A 23,213-nucleotide genomic window follows, 5' to 3' on the forward strand; every position below is an offset into this window, starting at 1 on the left:
AGGCTGCGTTAGGCTCCAAAAAAGGAGCGTAGAGCATTTTTAACGCAGCTTCAACTCTCGATACCAGAGTTGCTTACGCAAGTGGCCAGCCTCAAAAACGTGCTCGTGCACGATTCCCCCATAGGAAACAATGGGGCTGTTTGAGCTGAAAAAAAAACCTAACACCTGCAAAAAAGACGCGTTCAGCTCCTAACGCAGCCCCATTGTTTGCTATGTGGAAACACTTCCTACGTCTGCACCTAACACTCTAACATGTACCCCGAGTCTAAACACCCCTAACCTTACACTTATTAACCCCTAATCTGACGCCCCCGCTATCACTGACCCCTGCATATTATTATTAACCCCTAATCTGCCGCTCCGTAAACCGCCGCTACTTACATTATCCCTATGTACCCCTAATCTGCTGCCCTAACATCGCCGACCCCTATATTATATTTATTAACCCCTAATCTGCCCCCCACAACGTCGCCTCCACCTGCCTACACTTATAAACCCCTAATCTGCCGACCGGACCTGAGCGCTACTATAATAAAGTTATTAACCCCTAATCCGCCTCACTAACCCTATAATAAATAGTATTAACCCCTAATCTGCCCTCCCTAACATCGCCGACACCTAACTTCAATTATTAACCCCTAATCTGCCGACTGGAGCTCACCGCTATTCTAATAAATGTATTAACCCCTAAAGCTAAGTCTAACCCTAACACTAACACCCCCCTAAGTTAAATATAATTTACATCTAACGAAATTAATTAACTCTTATTAAATAAATTATTCCTATTTAAAGCTAAATACTTACCTGTAAAATAAATCCTAATATAGCTACAATATAAATTATAATTATATTATAGCTATTTTAGGATTAATATTTATTTTACAGGTAACTTTGTATTTATTTTAACCAGGTACAATAGCTATTAAATAGTTAAGAACTATTTAATAGCTAAAATAGTTAAAATAATTACAAAATCACCTGTAAAATAAATCCTAACCTAAATTACAATTAAACCTAACACTATACTATCATTAAATTAATTAAATAAAATACCTACAATTACCTACAATTAAACCTAACACTACACTATCAATAAATTAATTAAATACAATACCTACAAATAACTACAATGAAATAAACTATCTAAAGTACAAAAAATAAAAAAGAACTAAGTTACAAAAAATAAAAAAATATTTACAAACATAAGAAAAATATTACAACAATTTTAAACTAATTGCACCTACTCTAAGCCCCCTAATAAAATAACAAAGCCCCCCAAAATAAAAAAATGCCCTACCCTATTCTAAATTACTAAAGTTCAAAGCTCTTTTACCTTACCAGCCCTGAAAAGGGCCCTTTGCGGGGCATGCCCCAAGAAGTTCAGCTCTTTTGCCTGTAAAAAAAAACATACAATCCCCCCCCCCAACATTACAACCCACCACCCACATACCCCTAATCTAACCCAAACCCCCCTTAAATAAACCTAACACTAAGCACCTGAAGATTTTCCTACCTTATCTTCACCATACCAGGTTCACCGATCGATCCAGAAGATCTCCTCCGATGTCCTGATCCAAGCCCAAGCGGGGGGCTGAAGAGGTCCATGATCCGGCTGAAGTCTTCATCCAAGCGGGGCAGAAGAGGTCTTCCATCCGATTGAAGTCTTCATCCAAGCGGGATCTTCTATGGTCATCCATCCGGAGCGGAGCGGCAGGATCCTGAAGACCTCCGACGCGGAACATCCATCCTGGCCGACGACTGAACGACGAATGAAGGTTCCTTTAAATGACGTCATCCAAGATGGCATCCCTCGAATTCCGATTGGCTGATAGGATTCTATCAGCCAATCGGAATTAAGGTAGGAATATTCTGATTGGCTGATGGAATCAGCCAATCAGAATCAAGTTCAATCCGATTGGCTGATCCAATCAGCCAATCAGATTGAGCTCGCATTCTATTGGCTGTTCCGATCAGCCAATAGAATGCAAGCTTAATCTGATTGGCTGATTGGATCAGCCAATCGGATTGAACTTGATTCTGATTGGCTGATTCCATCAGCCAATCAGAATATTCCTACCTTAATTCCGATTGGCTGATAGAATCCTATCAGCCAATCAGAATTCGAGGGACGCCATCTTGGATGACGTCCCTTAAAGGAACCGTCATTCTTCAGTTGGACGTCGCCGGAAGAAGATGGGTCCGCGGTGGAGGTCTTCAGGATGGAGCCGGTCGTCATCGGATGAAGATAGAAGATGCCGCTTGGATCAAGATGGTTGCCGGTCCGGATCGCCTCTTCTTCCCGGATAGGATGAAGACTTTGGAGCCTCTTCTGGACCTCTTCAGCCACCGGATGATGGATCGCCAGCCCCCGCTTGGGTTGGATGAAGATTTTGGAGCCAGGACGGATCGGTGATACCTGGTGAGGTGAAGACAAGGTAGAATGATCTTCAGGGGCTTAGTGTTAGGTTTATTTAAGGGGGGTTTGGGTTAGATTAGGGGTATGTGGGTGGTGGGTTGTAATGTTGGGGGGGTATTGTATGTTTTTTTTTACAGGCAAAATAGCTGAACTTCTTGGGGCATGCCCCGCAAAGGGCCCTGTTCAGGGCTGGTAAGGTAAAAGAGCTTTGAACTTTAGTAATTTAGAATAGGGTAGGGCATTTTTTATTTTGGGGGTCTTTGTTATTTTATTAGGGGGCTTAGAGTAGGTGTAATTAGTTTAAAATTGTTGTAATATTTTTCTTATGTTTGTAAATATTTTTTTATTTTTTGTAACTTAGTTCTTTTTTATTTTTTGTACTTTAGTTAGTTTATTTCATAGTAGTTATTTGTAGGAATTGTATTTAATTTATTTACTGATAGTGTAGTGTTAGGTTAATTGTAGGTAATTGTAGGTATTTTATTTAATTAATTTAATGATAGTATAGTGTTAGGTTTAATTGTAACTTAGGTTAGGATTTATTTTACAGGTAATTTTGTAATTATTTTAACTAGGTAACTATTAAATAGTTCTTAACTATTTAATAGCTATTGTACATGGTTAAAATAATTACAAAGTTGCCTGTAAAATAAATATTAATCCTAAAATAGCTATAATATAATTATAATTTATATTGTAGCTATATTAGGATTTATTTTACAGGCAAGTATTTAGCTTTAAATAGGAATAATTTATTTAATAAGAGATAATTAATTTCGTTAGATTAAAATTATATTTAATTTAGGGGGGTGTTAGTGTTAGGGTTAGACTTAGCTTTAGGGGTTAATACATTTATAAGAATAGCAGTGAGCTCCAGTCGGCAGATTAGGGGTTAATAATTTAAGTTAGGTGTCGGCGATGTTAGGGAGGGCAGATTAGGGGTTAATACTATTTATTATAGGGTTAGTGAGGCGGATTAGGGGTTAATAACTTTATTATAGTAGCGCTCAGGTCCGGTCGGCAGATTAGGGGTTAATAAGTGTAGGCAGGTGGAGGCGACGTTGAGGGGGGCAGATTAGGGGTTAATAAATATAATATAGGGGTCGGCGGTGTTAGGGGCAGCATATTAGGGGTACATAAGGATAACGTAGGTGGCGGCGCTTTGCGGTCGGCAGATTAGGGGTTAATAAGTGTAGGTAGCTAGCGGCAACGTTGTGGGGGGCAGATTAGGGGTTAATAAATATAATATAGGGGTCGGCGGTGTTAGGGGCAGCAGATTAGGGGTACATAAGAATAACGTAGGTGGCGGTCGGCAGATTAGGGGTTAAAAAAATTTAATCGAGTGTCGGCGATGTGGGGGGACCTCGGTTTAGGGGTACATAGGTAGTTTATGGGTTTTAGTGTACTTTAGAGTACAGTAGTTAAGAGCTTTATTAGCCCATAAAGCTCTTAACTACTGACTTTTTTCCTGCGGCTGGAGTTTTGTCATTAGATGTCTAACGCTCACTTCAGACACGACTCTAAATACCGGAGTTAGAAAAATCCCATTGAAAAGATAGGACACGCAATTTACGTAAGGGGATCTGCGGTATGGAAAAGTCGCGGCTGAAAAGTGAGCATTAGACCCTATTTTGAGTGACTCCAAATACCGGAGGTAGCCTAAAACCAGCGTTAGGAGCCTCTAACGCTGGTTTTCACGGCTAACGCCAAACTCCAAATCTAGGCCTAAATGTTTTTATGCATTAAAACTAGTTTTATTTTCTTCTTTAATTATTTTGGATATATTTCATTCTATTAGGAAAGCTGCACTATTTAAAATATATATGGCTAGATTACAAGTGGCAGAATATTTTTTTTTTTTGCGTAACCGAAAACTCTGCTTGGATTTTTATTTTTACGCTTGCGGTGTCGTCTTCCTATTTTAAATTCCCAATTTTTTTATTTTGGTCTTGCGTTAACCCATATAGCATGAAAAAACATACTTAATTTTCTGCGTGCACGTGAATGTATGCTCCTATAGAGATCAATGGAGAAAAAAAGTTGAACAAAAACCTAACACCCGATATCGCGCAAACTCCATCGCCTTTTCGCATTCCCCATAAAAGTCAATGGGAAAAAAATTGCTGAAAAAAAAAAATATGTTTTATCATGTTTTTATCTGCTTAATGGCAATGGGCTATAATGCACTTATATATATGTTAATATATGTGCACATATATATTAATGTTTTTATATGTGTATATATGACTTTAAATATATAAATACATTAATAAATATGTACACATATCTAAAAACACACACACACACACACACATATATATATATATATATATATATATATATATATATATATATATATATATATATATATATATATATATATATATATATATATATATATATATATATATATATAACAACAATTAAAATTATGGGGAGGCGAAAAGTGAGTTTAAAATCCTCCACCAAATACAAAATATAGAGAAAATAACTCATTGTGTAAACCATTTACAAATCTAAACAAGGCAGAAGACTTGCTTTAAACTCAGAAACTCTCTGACTACACTGTTTCCAATGCAGCAAAGGAATCTGGGTAAGATATGCAAATGAGGTTCACAATGACTCACCTTTTTACTTTTAGCCTGCTTTTTAAGACAGGCTTCCCTTTATGCCATAGCACTGCTGCATTACACAGTTTTAATGCTTAGCTAGGGTTAGTACAGTGATTTAGACCAATCCCAGGACAGCTGTTTCGTGGTTATTGCCACTCATCAGCTGGGAGTAGGTTAAATCACTGCTTGGTAAAGTTCATTTCTGGGGGAAATTCAACAACAATTAAAATTATGGGGAGGCGAAAAGTGAGTTTAAAATCCTCCACTAAATACAAAATATAGAGAAAATAACTCATTGTGTAAACCATTTACAAATCTAAACAAGTCAGAAGACTTGCTTTAAACTCAGAAACTCTCTGACTACACTGTTTCCAATGCAGCAAAGGAATCTGGGTAAGATATGCAAATGAGGTTCACAATGACTCACCTTTTTACTTTTAGCCTGCTTTTTAAGACAGGCTTCCCTTTATGCCATAGCACTGCTGCATTACACAGTTTTAATGCTTAGCTAGGGTTAGTACAGTGATTTAGACCAATCCCAGGACAGCTGTTTCGTGGTTATTGCCACTCATCAGCTGGGAGTAGGTTAAATCACTGCTTGGTAAAGTTCATTTCTGGGGGAAATTCAACAACAATTAAAATTATGGGGAGGCGAAAAGTGAGTTTAAAATCCTCCACTAAATACAAAATATAGAGAAAATAACTCATTGTGTAAACCATTTACAAATCTAAACAAGTCAGAAGACTTGCTTTAAACTCAGAAACTCTCTGACTACACTGTTTCCAATGCAGCAAAGGAATCTGGGTAAGATATGCAAATGAGGTTCACAATGACTACGAAACAGCTGTCCTGGGATTGGTCTAAATCACTCCCCATAATTTTAATTGTTGTTGAATTTCCCCCAGAAATGAACTTTACCAAGCAGTGATTTAACCTACTCCCAGCTGATGAGTGGCAATAACCACAAAACAGCTGTCCTGGGATTGGTCTAAATCACTGTACTAACCCTAGATAAGCATTAAAACTGTGTAATGCAGCAGTGCTATGGCATAAAGGGAAGCCTGTCTTAAAAAGCAGGCTAAAAGTAAAAAGGTGAGTCATTGTGAACCTCATTTGCATATCTTACCCAGATTCCTTTGCTGCATTGGAAACAGTGTAGTCAGAGAGTTTCTGAGTTTAAAGCAAGTCTTCTGACTTGTTTAGATTTGTAAATGGTTTACACAATGAGTTATTTTCTCTATATTTTGTATTTAGTGGAGGATTTTAAACTCACTTTTCGCCTCCCCATAATTTTAATTGTTGTTGAATTTCCCCCAGAAATGAACTTTACCAAGCAGTGATTTAACCTACTCCCAGCTGATGAGTGGCAATAACCACGAAACAGCTGTCCTGGGTTTGGTCTAAATCACTGTAATAACCCTAGCTAAGCATTACAACTGTGTAATGCAGCAGTGCTATGGCATAAAGGGAAGCCTGTCTTAAAAAGCAGGCTAAAAGTAAAAAGGTGAGTCATTGTGAACCTCATTTGCATATCTTACCCAGATTCCTTTGCTGCATTGGAAACAGTGTAGTCAGAGAGTTTCTGAGTTTAAAGCAAGTCTTCTGACTTGTTTAGATTTGTAAATGGTTTACACAATGAGTTATTTTCTCTATATTTTGTATTTAGTGGAGGATTTTAAACTCACTTTTCGCCTCCCCATAATTTTAATTGTTGTTGAATTTCCCCCAGAAATGAACTTTACCAAGCAGTGATTTAACCTACTCCCAGCTGATGAGTGGCAATAACCACGAAACAGCTGTCCTGGGATTGGTCTAAATCACTGTACTAACCCTAGCTAAGCATTAAAACTGTGTAATGCAGCAGTGCTATGGCATAAAGGGAAGCCTGTCTTAAAAAGCAGGCTAAAAGTAAAAAGGTGAGTCATTGTGAACCTCATTTGCATATCTTACCCAGATTCCTTTGCTGCATTGGAAACAGTGTAGTCAGAGAGTTTCTGAGTTTAAAGCAAGTCTTCTGACTTGTTTAGATTTGTAAATGGTTTACACAATGAGTTATTTTCTCTCTCTCTCTATATATATATACATACATACAAATACATCTTAAGCAATGTATATGTATGTGTCTCAATGTTAAAGCCTTTTGCCTGATCTCCAATCTTTGAGCTCTTATAACTTTTTTGTGCAATATTTTTTATTTAAATAATTTTTATCAGACAGTGTTAATATGAGTGTTAATATGAGTGTAACTGTACTGTGTCAAGTATTTTTGAAGTGTTTTGTGCAAGTTTTTAGTTTAGGAAAAAAGTTAATCACAGGCCTGAGATTGGGGAAAGTATTGAAGCGTATAGGGCGATTGCGCTAGCGCAGTCAAAATTTTGCTTCACTAGCGCAAAATGGTTTGTGCCTCATTTACACACTCAAAGGCTTGTCTGAGCTGTGATGTCATTAATTGAGGTGATTTGAACACATGTTTTCAATTAAAACAAACTAATTCATTAAAATGATGACAACCATTAACCATGTGCATATGCATATACAAAATGTAATTATAGAGTCAGCAGAAGAAAGGATAATGGTCACTTTAATTTAATTTACATCTTTAGCACAGTTTACAATGATCGCTGGAGTGAGCCTAGGGTTGATACCCTGGCTATGTTTTTAGAGACAATTATGACTTATACATGCTGCAGGGTGTGTAGAGGGGAACAAAAATAGTCATCTCAAAATACGTGTGCTGTCCTGGCTCACAATTCATGTTACCATATGCACAACCTGAAACATGGATAACTCAGAACACTGCTACTGAAACTACCTACATTGAGCATATGTCATGTTGGAGAATACAACATAAACATGTGCGTGCATTATGATTACGTGTTAAACATGGCGGATGCATTTTGAAGTTTGCAAACAACTGTTTAGACAGAAATTATGTCGGCAATACTTTAGAATAATTTGATTACATTGTGCAAGTGAATATTACAAAATAGCATTCATAACATGTGGAAACAGCTTCATGCACATATGATAAAAAATATTACAACACATTTATAGAGAATTATTTTATGTTCCAAACATATTTGCATTGCACTCAACCAAATATGTTTATATAATCAACATGCTAATCTTGAATGGAGTTTTTATATTTAAATTTGCTATATAGCACAAATAAGTCACCTCTAGGTAAACACATAGGCCGCTACTTGGGACGTACTGTATGTCTTTAAAGGGAAAGTGTACTAGAATAAATGCACACATTCTACTATAAATTTTAATTTTATACAATTACATTGAATTTGAATATTTTAAATATTTAAACATTATCATAGGGCTATGAATTGCTACAAATATTTTATTCAAATTGAAAAATATATCCAAATATTTTTTATTTTATTAAAAAATATACATGTACTGCACCTGCTAAAAGAAAACTGCAAACACATAAAGGATGTATACTACGCTGTACCTTAAGTTGTTGTCATTAAAATGCCCCATTATTATAAACAAATAAAGACACAGGTGAATTATCATTTGGGACATTTATTCAAATATTTGTAGCACTGGCATATTTTAATTATTACTTATTATTTATATGCAAATTATATTATGTGATATTTTTAGTGCAATTTAAGTGCATTTTAACTATATGTGTTTTATGTACTAGTAAAGTGAATTTTTATTTGAATTATTTTTATCTGAATCAATTATTCTCTGTTCTTTTTGGGCTACCTATTTTCTATACCCTATATAGGACTAATTCTAATTATTTTAATAGTAGCATTTATCTTTTAGACTGAGATATCCTCTCTTTTGGGGATTTCTCTTGGGACACCCAATAGAGTTTTGTTATTGAGTTCCACCACCACCAAAACCAAGGCAAATTCTGTGTCTATTCAGTTCTGCAATATGCCATACTTCCCAACTTAGGCCTTACAGGTAACATCAACTAGGCCTCTGCTAGAATCATTGGATGCAAGGATATATCAAGTCAGTCACAATAATGCAAGTGATCGTAATTCCATTTAGCTATTTTTTCCATGATTTTTGATGTGCTTGGTAATCATCTGTAGTTCTTATTTAGTGGTTTTATAATCCATAAGAATGTATGGTGTCTTTTATTGTCTTCAATAATGAGAATTTATAACACATTTTACTAATTGCACAACAAAAATATAAATTGGACCACTTCCTTAAATCCCATTTGTCTTGAAAAATTTTGCCATGGTGGCATCATGCTTTACCCTGGAAGAAAATGAAAATGAAGTGTTTGTGCCCACCTTAGAGCAACAATATACCTACATAATGGGATCAAGGAGGAGGGAGAAGAACCCACATACAAGGGATGTCATGTGGAGTTACATACATAGATATTGTCAACATGCCTGCGCAGAAAATTGTTGGAAAATAATTTTTGACATCTAAAGGAAGGTTTAAAGGAAGAAAAAACTATTAGGCACATTTAAAAAACTAAAATCTAACAACATAATTGGAAAAATTCGGCAACCAAAATTTAAACAGTATGAAAAATTATTTCCTGAACCTTTTTGAGGTAGGAAAATCCAGTTACCAACATTTGTTCTGAGGCCCATCATATCCCTTTCATGTTGGTTCTGTGTCCCCCTCCCATCCCGCTAATATTGAAAAACATATACACAGCGAAGATGAACGTTCAGCAGGTAAGAACCTTTTTTGAAAAAGTCCATTTTCAAATTATGTAAAAATCGTTTAGCTACAAAATATATTTACCTTGTATCTCAGATACTCTGGATTATGGCAATATTTTGTAAGACTCATTTGTGGCAGAAATGCGAGATTTCACTATACTGATATCAAATTAATTAGGTAACTTGATATTTAGTTAACTATTTGCAAATTAAAAATGTCAAAGATTAACAAAATAAATTAAATTAATACGTATGTGAAATTAACCCATTATTTAACATTTGGAGATTTTGTGAAAAAGGATGAGATCCTGGACGTTCAAACTGAGCCTACAGATATGGGAGAAATATTTGTTGAGAACATGTACCACTTAAGGAAGTACATAATAATTTCAAAAAAATCGTTATAAATCAGTAGGCAAATTCAGTTACTTCAACATGTATTGGATACTGTACAATCCTCCAGGACACTGATTAAAAAAGGACATTTATGGTCAACATGCAGTAGATTTTTTTATTTTAGAAAATCTAAATCATGACGTGTTTATTTAGAATTAAGTTTTTTTCTTTAAAAAATAATTTTGCTATACTTTAAGCACTTTAGTAAAAAAATGGAATCATGCTTTCTCAGAAGTGAAATTTGTATTAATTTGAGTGATTATTGGGGGAAAAATATGTCATGCACCACATTTTAATATTACAGAGGCCTGTCATTTGTGTTTTATCTTGTACTAGCTGTACACAAAAGATGTTTTCCAAAGTTTTTCCACATCTGCTTGATTTGTGTTATTCAGTAATATGATCTATTGCAGATTATATCAGTGATTATATTTCCACCAAAAGCTGACCTTAATTAAAAAGTAAGGCATGTACATTTAAAAATGAATGTATGACAATCTTCCAATATAAAGCACCGAGTTCCTAAAATCCGGGGCTAAATTCCTCTGTCCAAATGACTGCCTCTTTCATGTTACTAACACTGAAACATTAATGTAAAACACATAAATAGAGTATGCTTACTCTCTTATGGTCTTTGATTCCATGAAAATGAAGTCAACACTCTTGAGGTTTGCCAATGTCAGTGTCTTATGTTTGGAGTTTCCTTGTGAAGATCCCACCACTGTTTCTACTGACACTGCCAACGGCCTTATGTGTTGTCAGTGAGTAAACTTTTGGCATTAGTCTCACTTGAGATAAGATCAAGTGTCCTCTGTGTGTAAGTCAAAGTGCCTTGAGTCATCCTTTATGACATGGTATAAACTTATAATGTGTTGCATATAGATGCTGTAGATGTCTGAAACCTCAGCATCAGTGAGTGCAAACAACCTTCACATGTGGGTATGACTGCTGGCATGTATGGTTGTGTTGAGACAGAGTTGTCCAACAGCAAGTGAAAAAGCTCACTCAAGATCCATATTTGCCAAATAGCAAAGCCAGATAGTTAAAGGGCCATAATACCCAAATGTTTAAACACTTGAAAGTGATGCAGCATAGCTGTAAAAAGCTGACTAGAAAATATCTCCTGAACATCTCTATGTAAAAAAGATATTTTACCTCAAAAGTTCCTCAGTAGCCACCTCCCATTGTAAAGGATTTCTAAGCAGCATATCAGTATGTCTGTCCCGGGACAACTGAAGGGATGAGCTTCGTGAACTCTCATATTATTTCACCAATCAGGTAAAGGAAGCTTACTATGAAATCTCATGAGAGTTAAGTGAAATCTCATGAGATCACAGTAAGAGTTCATGACTTCAGCACTGCTGATGCTGATTGGCTGCTGTTCATTTCTTCATTTTTTTTTTTTTTACCTGCAGCTGGGAGCAGGTGAAGTATAACTTTTTACACAGAACTTACTCTGCTGAGCTGAGGAGATTGTGAGATAAAATATCTTCCTTTTTTACATAGAGATGCTCAGGTGATATTTTCCTGTCAGCTTTTTACAGTTATACTGCATCAGTTTCAAGTGATTTAGCATATAAGTATTATGTCCCTTTAATGAAAAGAGCAGGGCTGCACAATGGTGATCAAAAAACCAAGAACGGAATGATAGGCCAGGTTGGTCATCTGGGACTTATTAGCTTTGATGGTTGCTAAATACCTTACATTAGACCTATGTGAGCACCTTAGTAATGATTTTTGACCATATGCAGATGAAACGTATTGAAAACATAGAAGCCAAATGAGTTAACCAGATGTGGGAGCTGTGGTTAAAAAATCTTGACATTTTCTCTAAAACACGGCCGCACTCATATTACCCAGAAAATTGTAATACAAGTGCAGAATAGCATTTTTTGTCGTCCATTGAAAAGATAGGAGGCGTAATTTTTTTAAATCTCGCCAAGCTTAGTTCACGATAATCAAACCTCTGCTGAACTCATATGGGTGGGTGCTAAAACCATGACCATGAACTTGTGATCACGTGCGTAATCTTCACACAGTCAATAGTGTACCACTTGTAATCTAGCCCTTAGGAATCCGCCTTCAAAAAGAGGCGAATGCTGCAAGCGGCCACCTTCTACTACATTTTGATCAGCACGAATGATTCAAATATACATGCCTAATGGACACAAATTTGTTAAAGACAAATAGTTTTGTCACAAAAACATTTTTTTTTTATTTCATACAACATTAGCTTAAGAGTTTGTTCAAAATGTGTAAACACAAATCTGTCCACCGGCTATCTCCTATGGAGAAAATTCTCAGGGCAGCAAAGGAGCAGCTAGAAAGCAGTCTTAAAGTGACAATAAAGTCAAATATTAATTCCACATAAAGCATTAGATTACAAGGCGAGCTTAGTCACCTATTTGAAACCTCACATTCTGGTATTACCAGTGGATGGTTAAATATTTTAACCAAAGCATCTTAACCCCTTAAAGGAACAGTCTACACCAGAATTGTTATTGTTTTAAAATATAGATAATCCCTTGTTTACCCATTCCCTAGTTTTGCATAATCAACACAGTTATATTTATATATTTTTTACCTCTGTGATTATCTTGTATCTAAGCCTCTGCAGACTGCCCCTTTATTTGTTCTTTTGACAGACTTGCAGTTTAGCCAATCAGTGATGGCTCCCAGGTAACTTCACGTGCACGAGCACAGTGATATCTATATGAAAACATGAACTAACACCCTCTAGTGGTGAAAAACCTGTTAAAATGCATACTTAAGAGGCGGCCTTCAAGGTCTAAGAAATTAGCATATGAACCTCCTAGGTTAAGCTTTCAACTAAGAATACCAAGAGAACAAAGAAAAATTGGTGATAAAAGTAAATTGGAAAATTGTTTAAAATTACATGCCCTATCTGAATCATGAAAGTTTTTTTTGGACTAGACTGTCCCTTTAACTGCTGAGCCATTTCCACCCATGTGCTGAACTGTTTGTTTGTTTTTAGATGCTACTCACATTTAAGCCCTACTTTATAATAGTTTTCAGTGAGAAAGCCACCTATATTGTTTGTTGTTTTGTTTTTTTCAGCAGACCCAACAGATTAAAATTATATCATCATTTTATGTATGTTTCATGACATGTAAGAATTTTACATGAAAAAAGGTATATTATCATTAAAATTTTAATAAAGAAGGTTGTAAAAGACTTGTTCTTGTTTTTTTTTTCTCTAAACAATATAGTTAAAATAAGGAGTTATAATCACATAAATGAGGGACTTTGGGTATAGTTATATAACTTTGATGTGCACATAGAGGCTCCCATGAGCCTCGACTCAATAAATGCACATTTATTCACTCCAAGTGATTTCTATTACCACGTCGATCACCCAGCTATTAATACCAATTTAGATGCTTTATTTTAAAGATGGGCTTTTTGGATTTAAAACAAATGGTCTTTATGGCCTATTATAAGCACCTAGAGACACCATTATTAACACATATATATATATATATATATATATATATATATATATATATATATATATATATATATATATATATATATATATATTTAATCCAGTATTATATAGATAAAGAATGATGGTAGAGCTATATGAGATACCATTATATAAAGTAGGGGATTTCAGCACTCAAAAATATATAAAACCCATTTAATCCAATTCCTTAGAAATGTACGGCCGTAGGGTAGCACAGAACCCAAAACAATTGAACTACACATGCACAGATTTAAACACATGCAAATAGTTTATTGCAAAAAGCTGCCAGCACAGAAAATAAACAGTTAAATTGCTTTTCATCTCTAAATGCACCACTGCAGTGGATTTAAATAAAACACATACCAAGCAGATGATAAATTATCACACATATATTTGAACTAAGTGCTGCAAAACAGACTGGTTTAGAACATGTGATCTGCAGATATTATACTATTGGCATGCAACAATAAATCTTGTATCAACTCCTCTATGAAAGTAAAAGAACAAAGTCCTTAATAAAGACCATATAAGTCCTTTGATGGAGGAAATCTGATGTTATACTTTAGTAGCAATTTGTATCACTTTGTAATCCAGCTGAAAAAAACCTTGGGCAAACATATGTTCGTTAATTAGAGTTAACCGAGGTGAAAGCGTCCTCTATTGTTAACTAGAACTTGGCAATATTATAACTTGATAGCAGATAGAACATCTTATCTTGGTGAAAAGCAGAAACAAAATAGCAGACCTGTGTTTAAGAACAGCGGCAAGCATCCGGGAAAACAAAGTCACAGAATCATTGAAGAACGGACCGGGACATGAGCCTCTGACATCCTTGTCTCACCTTTCACAGCTGCGTCTCCCTGCTCACTGGGGACACAGATTAACCGGTGTATGTTTTGCTTCTGTGTATAAAAACCGTATCCAGGCGGTTTATTTGAACCACTCAATTACCGCAAGATCCAGGCTTGCTTCTTTGGTTTAGTTTTTTGAAATTCCCGGGCAGGCTATAACCAGCTGCTTCATTCACAGGTGCAGTAATAGCTGTTTATTAAGAAAGTCGACGCGCGTTTCGCCCCATAATGCTGAGCGAAACAGGGGCCTCGTCAGGACTGTCCATCTCTTCCTAATTACAGCCTTTATTGCGGTTCCAATGAACTGGGAGGTAGCAGTTCAGCCAATCAAAATCGCTATTTGCACACACCCTCTTTCATTTTAAAGCTAAACATTCCTGTTTGTAAGTTCAATGATTATCTATATTTCAAATTAGTACAAGAAGGCTTGCATTGAAAAGATGGAACATTTTCTATGCTTAGCAACCTCTATACAACAAACAACAATTTCGCATGTGAGAAAACCCTATGCACGTTGCAGCCCAATTAAACATTATTTCCTTGGTTACCATGTCTAGATGAATGAGCTTTACATAAATCCTATATTAACTAAAATTCTATAAATTTTGGAATGATTAGCTAAAAATTAATTCAATGAAGGTAAGTTATGACATAGGCGATCCACAACTTAGAAGCAAGCCGAATGAAGAAAATGAATATAATAGTTAATGATCTATTTATAAAGATCTATTTAGAAGTTATTCAGCTTATCATTTATTTGATTTTTTCTCATATTGCAGCTAGAAAAGAGAAAATTTAATTTAATAAAAAATTCCTAACTATCAAGACTCTATTTTAGAAAAGATGCATATTCTATCCTTTCATTTAGGCCTGACGGTGACACCGTATTCAGCATAAAGGTCCATCTTGCTTCCTTTTTCAACAAATAGTTATCCTCATCTCCACCTCTTCCATTTGTTATTCCTCTGTCGATACCTATAAATTTTAAAGAAACAGTACTACTATTATGAAATTCCTTAAAGTGACGAGCCACACTTGTATCTCTCCCGTAGAGGATGTCATCCCTGTGCTCCTGTACCCTGTCCTTGAACAAACGTTTTGTTTTACCTACATAGAACAGGGGACAGGAGCACCCCAAGAGATAAACAACCCCCACTGAGTTACAGTTTGAAAAACATCTAATGGTATAATTTTTACCTGTATTGGCTGAAAATGTTTTACTTTTTGGCAGATAAGGACAATAGACACAATGCCCACAAGGAAAGCTTCCTTTCACTTGTTTTTTCGTTAACCAGTTTGTATCTGGTTCAGACCGAGTAAACCTGCTTCTGACTAATTTATCTTTAAGATTAGGAGATTTTTTTGCGGTCAATAGGGGTCTATTTCCTACCTTAGCAGCTATCTTGTCATCTAAGGTTAAAAAATGCCAATTTTGAGATAAAATATTTCTTATACTTTGCCATTGGCAATTAAATGTAGTAATGAATCTGATGTTATTCTCAGTTTTTGTTTCTTTTTGGTTATATAGAAGATCTTGACGGTTCAATTTACTTACTTTATTTAAGGTTTTTTTGACTAGGTTGTGAGAATAACCTCTTTCAATGAAACGTTTACACATTTTTTCTGCATGATAGTTAAATTTAGTATTAGAAGAACAGTTTCTTTTTAATCTCAAGAGTTGGCCATATGGGATGCCTTTTTTCAAAGGCTCTGGGTGCCCACTTGAGGCTTCCAACAGATTGTTTGTTGCTGTGTCTTTACGATAATTTTCGGTTGAGATACGACTTCCTTCTTTTTTAATACAGATGTCTAGGAAGGGTAATTCCTTATTGCTATAGGAATAAGTTAAAAAAATGTTACGATCATTTTTATTTAACTCAGAAACAAAATCATGTAGGCAGGTCAGGGGGCCATCCCAAAGGATAAAGATGTCATCCACAAATCTAATCCATAGGGACACATGGGAGTCAAACGTCTCACTATATTGATCAAAGACATCTAACTCCCATGCTCCCAAATGGAGACACGCATAAGTTGGTGCGCATACTGCACCCATAGCTGTCCCCCTGACCTGCCTATATACTGAGCCATCAAACTGAAAAATGTTGTTTTCAAGAATGAAATGAAGGAGTTTAATGACAAAGGCTGTATGCATGTTACTGTCTGAACCCCTACTTTCTAGAAAAAGTCTACAGGCACTAATTCCTTTCTCATGTGGTATAGATGAATAAAGACTTTCCACGTCTAAAGAGACTAGGATAGTGTCAGGGGAAACAGTGAGGTCGTCTAACTTCCTCAAAAGGTCTGGAGTGTCTTTCACATATGAGGGAAGAGACAGAAGGAAAGGTCTCAGAAAGAAATCAACATATTGTCCAATGTGTTCACTGATGCCACCAATCCCAGACACAATGGGTCGCCCTGGGGGGTGTGTCATATTTTTATGAATTTTAGGGATAATATAAAATGTTGGCATAACTGGACACACTGGATTCATAAATTTGAACTCATCTGGAGAGATGAGACCTTCCATTTTGGCTTCTTGTAAAATTCTACTTAATTTTGATTTCATTTGGTTAAAAGGGTTTCTAGGGAGTTTCTCATATTGCAGTTTGTCTGATAACTGTCTTTTAACTTCATTTAGATAGAAAGACTCGTCTAAAAGAACTCCCTAGAAACCCTATTATATTATCCCTAAAATTCATAAAAATATGACACACCCCCCAGGGCGACCCATTGTGTCTGGGATTGGTGGCATCAGTGAACACATTGGACAATATGTTGATTTCTTTCTGAGACTTTTCCTTCTGTCTCTTCCCTCATATGTGAAAGACACTCCAGACCTTTTGAGGAAGTTAGACGACCTCACTGTTTCCCCTGACACTATCCTAGTCTCTTTAGATGTGGAAAGTCTTTATTCATCTATACCACATGAGAAAGGAATTAGTGCCTGTAGACTTTTTCTAGAAAGTAGGGGTTCAGACAGTAACATGCATACAGCCTTTGTCATTAAACTCCTTCATTTCATTCTTGAAAACAACATTTTTCAGTTTGATGGCTCAGTATATAGGCAGGTCAGGGGGACAGCTATGGGTGCAGTATGCGCACCAACTTATGCGTGTCTCCATTTGGGAGCATGGGAGTTAGATGTCTTTGATCAATATAGTGAGACGTTTGACTCCCATGTGTCCCTATGGATTAGATTTGTGGATGACATCTTTATCCTTTGGGATGGCCCCCTGACCTGCCTACATGATTTTGTTTCTGAGTTAAATAAAAATGATCGTAACATTTTTTTAACTTATTCCTATAGCAATAAGGAATTACCCTTCCTAGACATCTGTATTAAAAAAGAAGGAAGTCGTATCTGAACCGAAAATTATCGTAAAGACACAGAAACAAACAATCTGTTGGAAGCCTCAAGTGGGCACCCAGAGCCTTTGAAAAAAGGCATCCCATATGGCCAACTCTTGAGATTAAAAAGAAACTGTTCTTCTAATACTAAATTTAACTATCATGCAGAAAAAATGTGTAAACGTTTCATTGAAAGAGGTTATTCTCACAACCTAGTCAAAAAAACCTTAAATAAAGTAAGTAAATTGAACCGTCAAGATCTTCTATATAACCAAAAAGAAACAAAAACTGAGAATAACATCAGATTCATTACTACATTTAATTGCCAATGGCAAAGTATAAGAAATATTTTATCTCAAAATTGGCATTTTTTAACCTTAGATGGCAAGATAGCTGCTAAGGTAGGAAATAGACCCCTATTGACCGCAAAAAAATCTCCTAATCTTAAAGATAAATTAGTCAGAAGTAGGTTTACTCGGTCTGAACCAGATACAAACTGGTTAACGAAAAAACAAGTGAAAGGAAGCTTTCCTTGTGGGCATTGTGTCTATTGTCCTTATCTGCCAAAAAGTAAAACATTTTCAGCCAATACAGGTAAAAATTATACCATTAGATGTTTTTCAAACTGTAACTCAGTGGGGGTTGTTTATCTCTTGGGGTGCTCCTGTCCCCTGTTCTATGTAGGTAAAACAAAACGTTTGTTCAAGGACAGGGTACAGGAGCACAGGGATGACATCCTCTACGGGAGAGATACAAGTGTGGCTCGTCACTTTAAGGAATTTCATAATAGTAGTACTGTTTCTTTAAAATTTATAGGTATCGACAGAGGAATAACAAATGGAAGAGGTGGAGATGAGGATAACTGTTTGTTGAAAAAGGAAGCAAGATGGACCTTTATGCTGAATACGGTGTCACCGTCAGGCCTAAATGAAAGGATAGAATATGCATCTTTTCTAAAATAGAGTCTTGATAGTTAGGAATTTTTTATTAAATTAAATTTTCTCTTTTCTAGCTGCAATATGAGAAAAAATCAAATAAATGATAAGCTGAATAACTTCTAAATAGATCTTTATAAATAGATCATTAACTATTATATTCATTTTCTTCATTCGGCTTGCTTCTAAGTTGTGGATCGCCTATGTCATAACTTACCTTCATTGAATTAATTTTTAGCTAATCATTCCAAAATTTATAGAATTTTAGTTAATATAGGATTTATGTAAAGCTCATTCATCTAGACATGGTAACCAAGGAAATAATGTTTAATTGGGCTGCAACGTGCATAGGGTTTTCTCACATGCGAAATTGTTGTTTGTTGTATAGAGGTTGCTAAGTATAGAAAATGTTCCATCTTTTCAATGCAAGCCTTCTTGTACTAATTTGAAATATAGATAATCATTGAACTTACAAACAGGAATGTTTAGCTTTAAAATGAAAGAGGGTGTGTGCAAATAGCGATTTTGATTGGCTGAACTGCTACCTCCCAGTTCATTGGAACCGCAATAAAGGCTGTAATTAGGAAGAGATGGACAGTCCTGACGAGGCCCCTGTTTCGCTCAGCATTATGGGGCAAAACGCGCGTCGACTTTCTTAATAAACAGCTATTACTGCACCTGTGAATGAAGCAGCTGGTTATAGCCTGCCCGGGAATTTAAAAAAACTAAACCAAAGAAGCAAGCCTGGATCTTGCGGTAATTGAGTGGTTCAAATAAACCGCCTGGATACGGTTTTTATACACAGAAGCAAAACATACACCGGTTAATCTGTGTCCCCAGTGAGCAGGGAGACGCAGCTGTGAAAGGTGAGACAAGGATGTCAGAGGCTCATGTCCCGGTCCGTTCGTCAATGATTCTGTGACTTTGTTTTCCCGGATGCTTGCCGCTGTTCTTAAACACAGGTCTGCTATTTTGTTTCTGCTTTTCACCAAGATAAGATGTTCTATCTGCTATCAAGTTATAATATTGCCAAGTTCTAGTTAACAATAGAGGACGCTTTCACCTCGGTTAACTCTAATTAACGAACATATGTTTGCCCAAGGTTTTTTTCAGCTGGATTACAAAGTGATACAAATTGCTACTAAAGTATAACATCAGATTTCCTCCATCAAAGGACTTATATGGTCTTTATTAAGGACTTTGTTCTTTTACTTTCATAGAGGAGTTGATACAAGATTTATTGTTGCATGCCAATAGTATAATATCTGCAGATCACATGTTCTAAACCAGTCTGTTTTGCAGCACTTAGTTCAAATATATGTGTGATAATTTATCATCTGCTTGGTATGTGTTTTATTTAAATCCACTGCAGTGGTGCATTTAGAGATGAAAAGCAATTTAACTGTTTATTTTCTGTGCTGGCAGCTTTTTGCAATAAACTATTTGCATGTGTTTAAATCTGTGCATGTGTAGTTCAATTGTTTTGGGTTCTGTGCTACCCTACGGCCGTACATTTCTAAGGAATTGGATTAAATGGGTTTTATATATTTTTGAGTGCTGAAATCCCCTACTTTATATAATGGTATCTCATATAGCTCTACCATCATTCTTTATCTATATAATACTGGATTAAATTTAAATTTTGGGGGTCTGCACCACGTCTGATTTTAGCTGACCCTAAGTCATTCGAGATATATATACATATAAAAAACCGGAATAAAATTCCTGTGTCTTTGTATTAAGACAGGTTCTAGGTTTCTTTGTTTTTCTTCCACACTTTTGTAAAATTTATATATATATATATATATATATATATATATATATATATATATATATATATATATTTATTTATTAACATTTTAAAAAAACAGTTTTGGAACATAGAAACATAGAAACATAGATATTGACGGCAGATAAGAGCCATAGGCCCAGCAAGTCTGCCCGACCTTACCTGACAGTATAAACTTATCTAGTTCGTAGGATAGCCCTATGCTTGTCCCATGCATTTTTAAAGTCCCCCACAGTGTTTGTTGCTACTACCTCTTGAGGAAGTTTTAAATACTTTATTTTTCCAGTACCACATACAGTGACAAACGATGTGATTTACATAACATATCATTCTGAGTACAATACTTGTCAAACAAAATCACTGCAATGGCACCATTATTTTTAATTTTCCACCTATCCACCCTCCTTCATAACATTACCCCTTCTCCTAATCTCCAGTTCATCTCCCTTACTGAAAGAAATAGTAGAAGACACATATCTATTGAATTCTGCAACGTAAACATACCAGTATAATGCAACATGCATGTGTCAAAGGAATCAATTATCTTCTCCTCTCCCAGAGCTTACCTATTCTCTGTCTCAACCCCAGGCGCCACCCCAGGGTTCCCAGTGCCCTGAGCCCTGTAACACCTCAAGCAATTGTTATCATGTCTGAGCCGCTACGTAAATAAGTTCCATTTCCCGTGTAGTTGGGCGTTCAATATAAACTCAGCATCTTTGAATGGGTAAATAATCTGTTTCTGATGTGCTAGGTCTAGCGTGTGAATAAAGGTTTCCCATTTGGTTACAAATTTTTTCGTTCTGCGTGTAATGTCCCCCTGAGTGTCAAGTTGTTCATATATCATTTGCTTTCTTACTATTTCCTTGAGTTGTGTGAAGGTTGGGGGTGCCTGCATCATCCATTGCTTTAGGATGAGTTTTCTTGCGTGTAGTATTACATTGTGTATGAACTCTGTGTGCTGGCTAGTCTTTGTCTGAGCGTGTAGGAAAATCACCATTTCGTCCGACAACTGGATTTTGTCCCCTGTACACTTTTCCAACCACCTCTGTGCCATGGACCAAAATTTTGTTAACTGCGGGCAGTTCCATATCATGTGTAGTATGTCTGGGTTAGGGTTTGAGCATTTCGGGCATATTCCCATTGCATCTGTCTTCCACTTATGGAACATTTTGGGTGTTATGTATGCGTTGTGAACTAGTTTAGTGTGGGATTCCCTAATTTCGTTTGAGAGAGAAGCCTTCCTCACCTTTACAAAGCTTTGCTCTACATATTCGTCCGCAATGTTATGGCCTATCCTGTTTTCCCAGGCGGTTCTCAGCTGTTCAATATTTGATTTATTAGGCTTAGACTGGAGAGTGTTGTAAGTATGTGAGATAGAGGTCATCCCTCCCTTCATCAACTTCAAGAGTTTGTAAATGTCACAGTCAGTTTCTAACATATTCCCAGTTCTCAAGAGATTTTGCACGTAATGTTTGACTTGTAGGTAAGCAAAATGGTGCGAGTTAGGTATACCATAGTCTCTCTGTAATTCAATAAATGGACGGACTGTGGACCTATCGTCTGATAGTATTTGTTTCAGGCTCTTAACCCCCCATTCCTCCCATTGCTTAAATGGTTTTGTGGTGAATCCTGCGGGAAAGTCTGGGTTACCCCTAAAGGGCAGAAAAGTTGTGTGATTGTGCGAGACTCCCAGTGTCCTGCACAACTTCCACCATGCTCTTATGGGGTGACGGAAAAGACCCGCCCCTCCCAGTATGGGGTCTGCCTGAGCTCGATTCATGTGTGGGAGCATTTTTAATGACCATGGTTTGATAATTTCTGATTCTAGTGCATAATTGGTAAAATGCCCCCCATCCACCAACCAGTCCATCACATACTTTGTTAAGGCTGCCCAGTTATAATATTCGATGTTAGGAAGTCCAAAGCCTCCACGCTCTGGTTGACAAGTCATTTTCTGATAACTGATTCTGTGTTTTTTCCCCCTCCAGATGAAGTATAGAATGTCCCTGTTTAGTGTCCCAAGGTCTTTTTTATGCAGCAACTCAGGGAGCATCTGCAGGGTATAGAGGAGCTTAGGGAACAGGATCATTTTAATAAGCCCCACTCTCCCCGATAAGGTCAGGGGTAGTGAAGCCCAGGTCAAAAGTTTCTGTTTTAGGTTTTGCAACAGTGGTTTGAAATTGACTGAGTACCATTGGGTGGGATTTCTAGTCAGATTGATACCTAGATATTTAAATGTGTGTGAGATCACTTTAAAGTTATCTTCTAATGGTACACTAGGGTCATTGTTCTGTAGCCATAGTAGTTCAGACTTATCTTTATTTATCCTGTATCCCGAAATATCACTAAACTCAGCTATCACCCTCAGTACTTTAGGGATGTTTTCCCTGGGGTCTCTTGTGTAAAGTATCATGTCGTCTGCAAAGAGTGACAGGTGTATTGTCTCCCTGCCTATACTCAGCCCTGCTGTCTCTTTCCTGATCCTAATCGCTAGGGGCTCCAATGCTAGGTCAAACAGGAGGGGTGAAAGAGGGCACCCCTGCCTCGTGCCCCTCCTGAGAGAGAATGTCTTTGATGGCTTCCCGTTTATCAGGATCGCCGCTTGGGGAGTGTTGTATATGGTCTCAATAGCTCTCAAATAGGGTCCCCGTATGCCAAATTGTCTCAGGGTGGTAAATAAATGGTCCCATAATATTTTATCAAATGCTTTT

The sequence above is a fragment of the Bombina bombina genome, chromosome 1, assembly GCF_027579735.1.
Source record: "Bombina bombina isolate aBomBom1 chromosome 1, aBomBom1.pri, whole genome shotgun sequence".
Taxonomy (NCBI): Eukaryota; Metazoa; Chordata; class Amphibia; order Anura; family Bombinatoridae; genus Bombina; species Bombina bombina.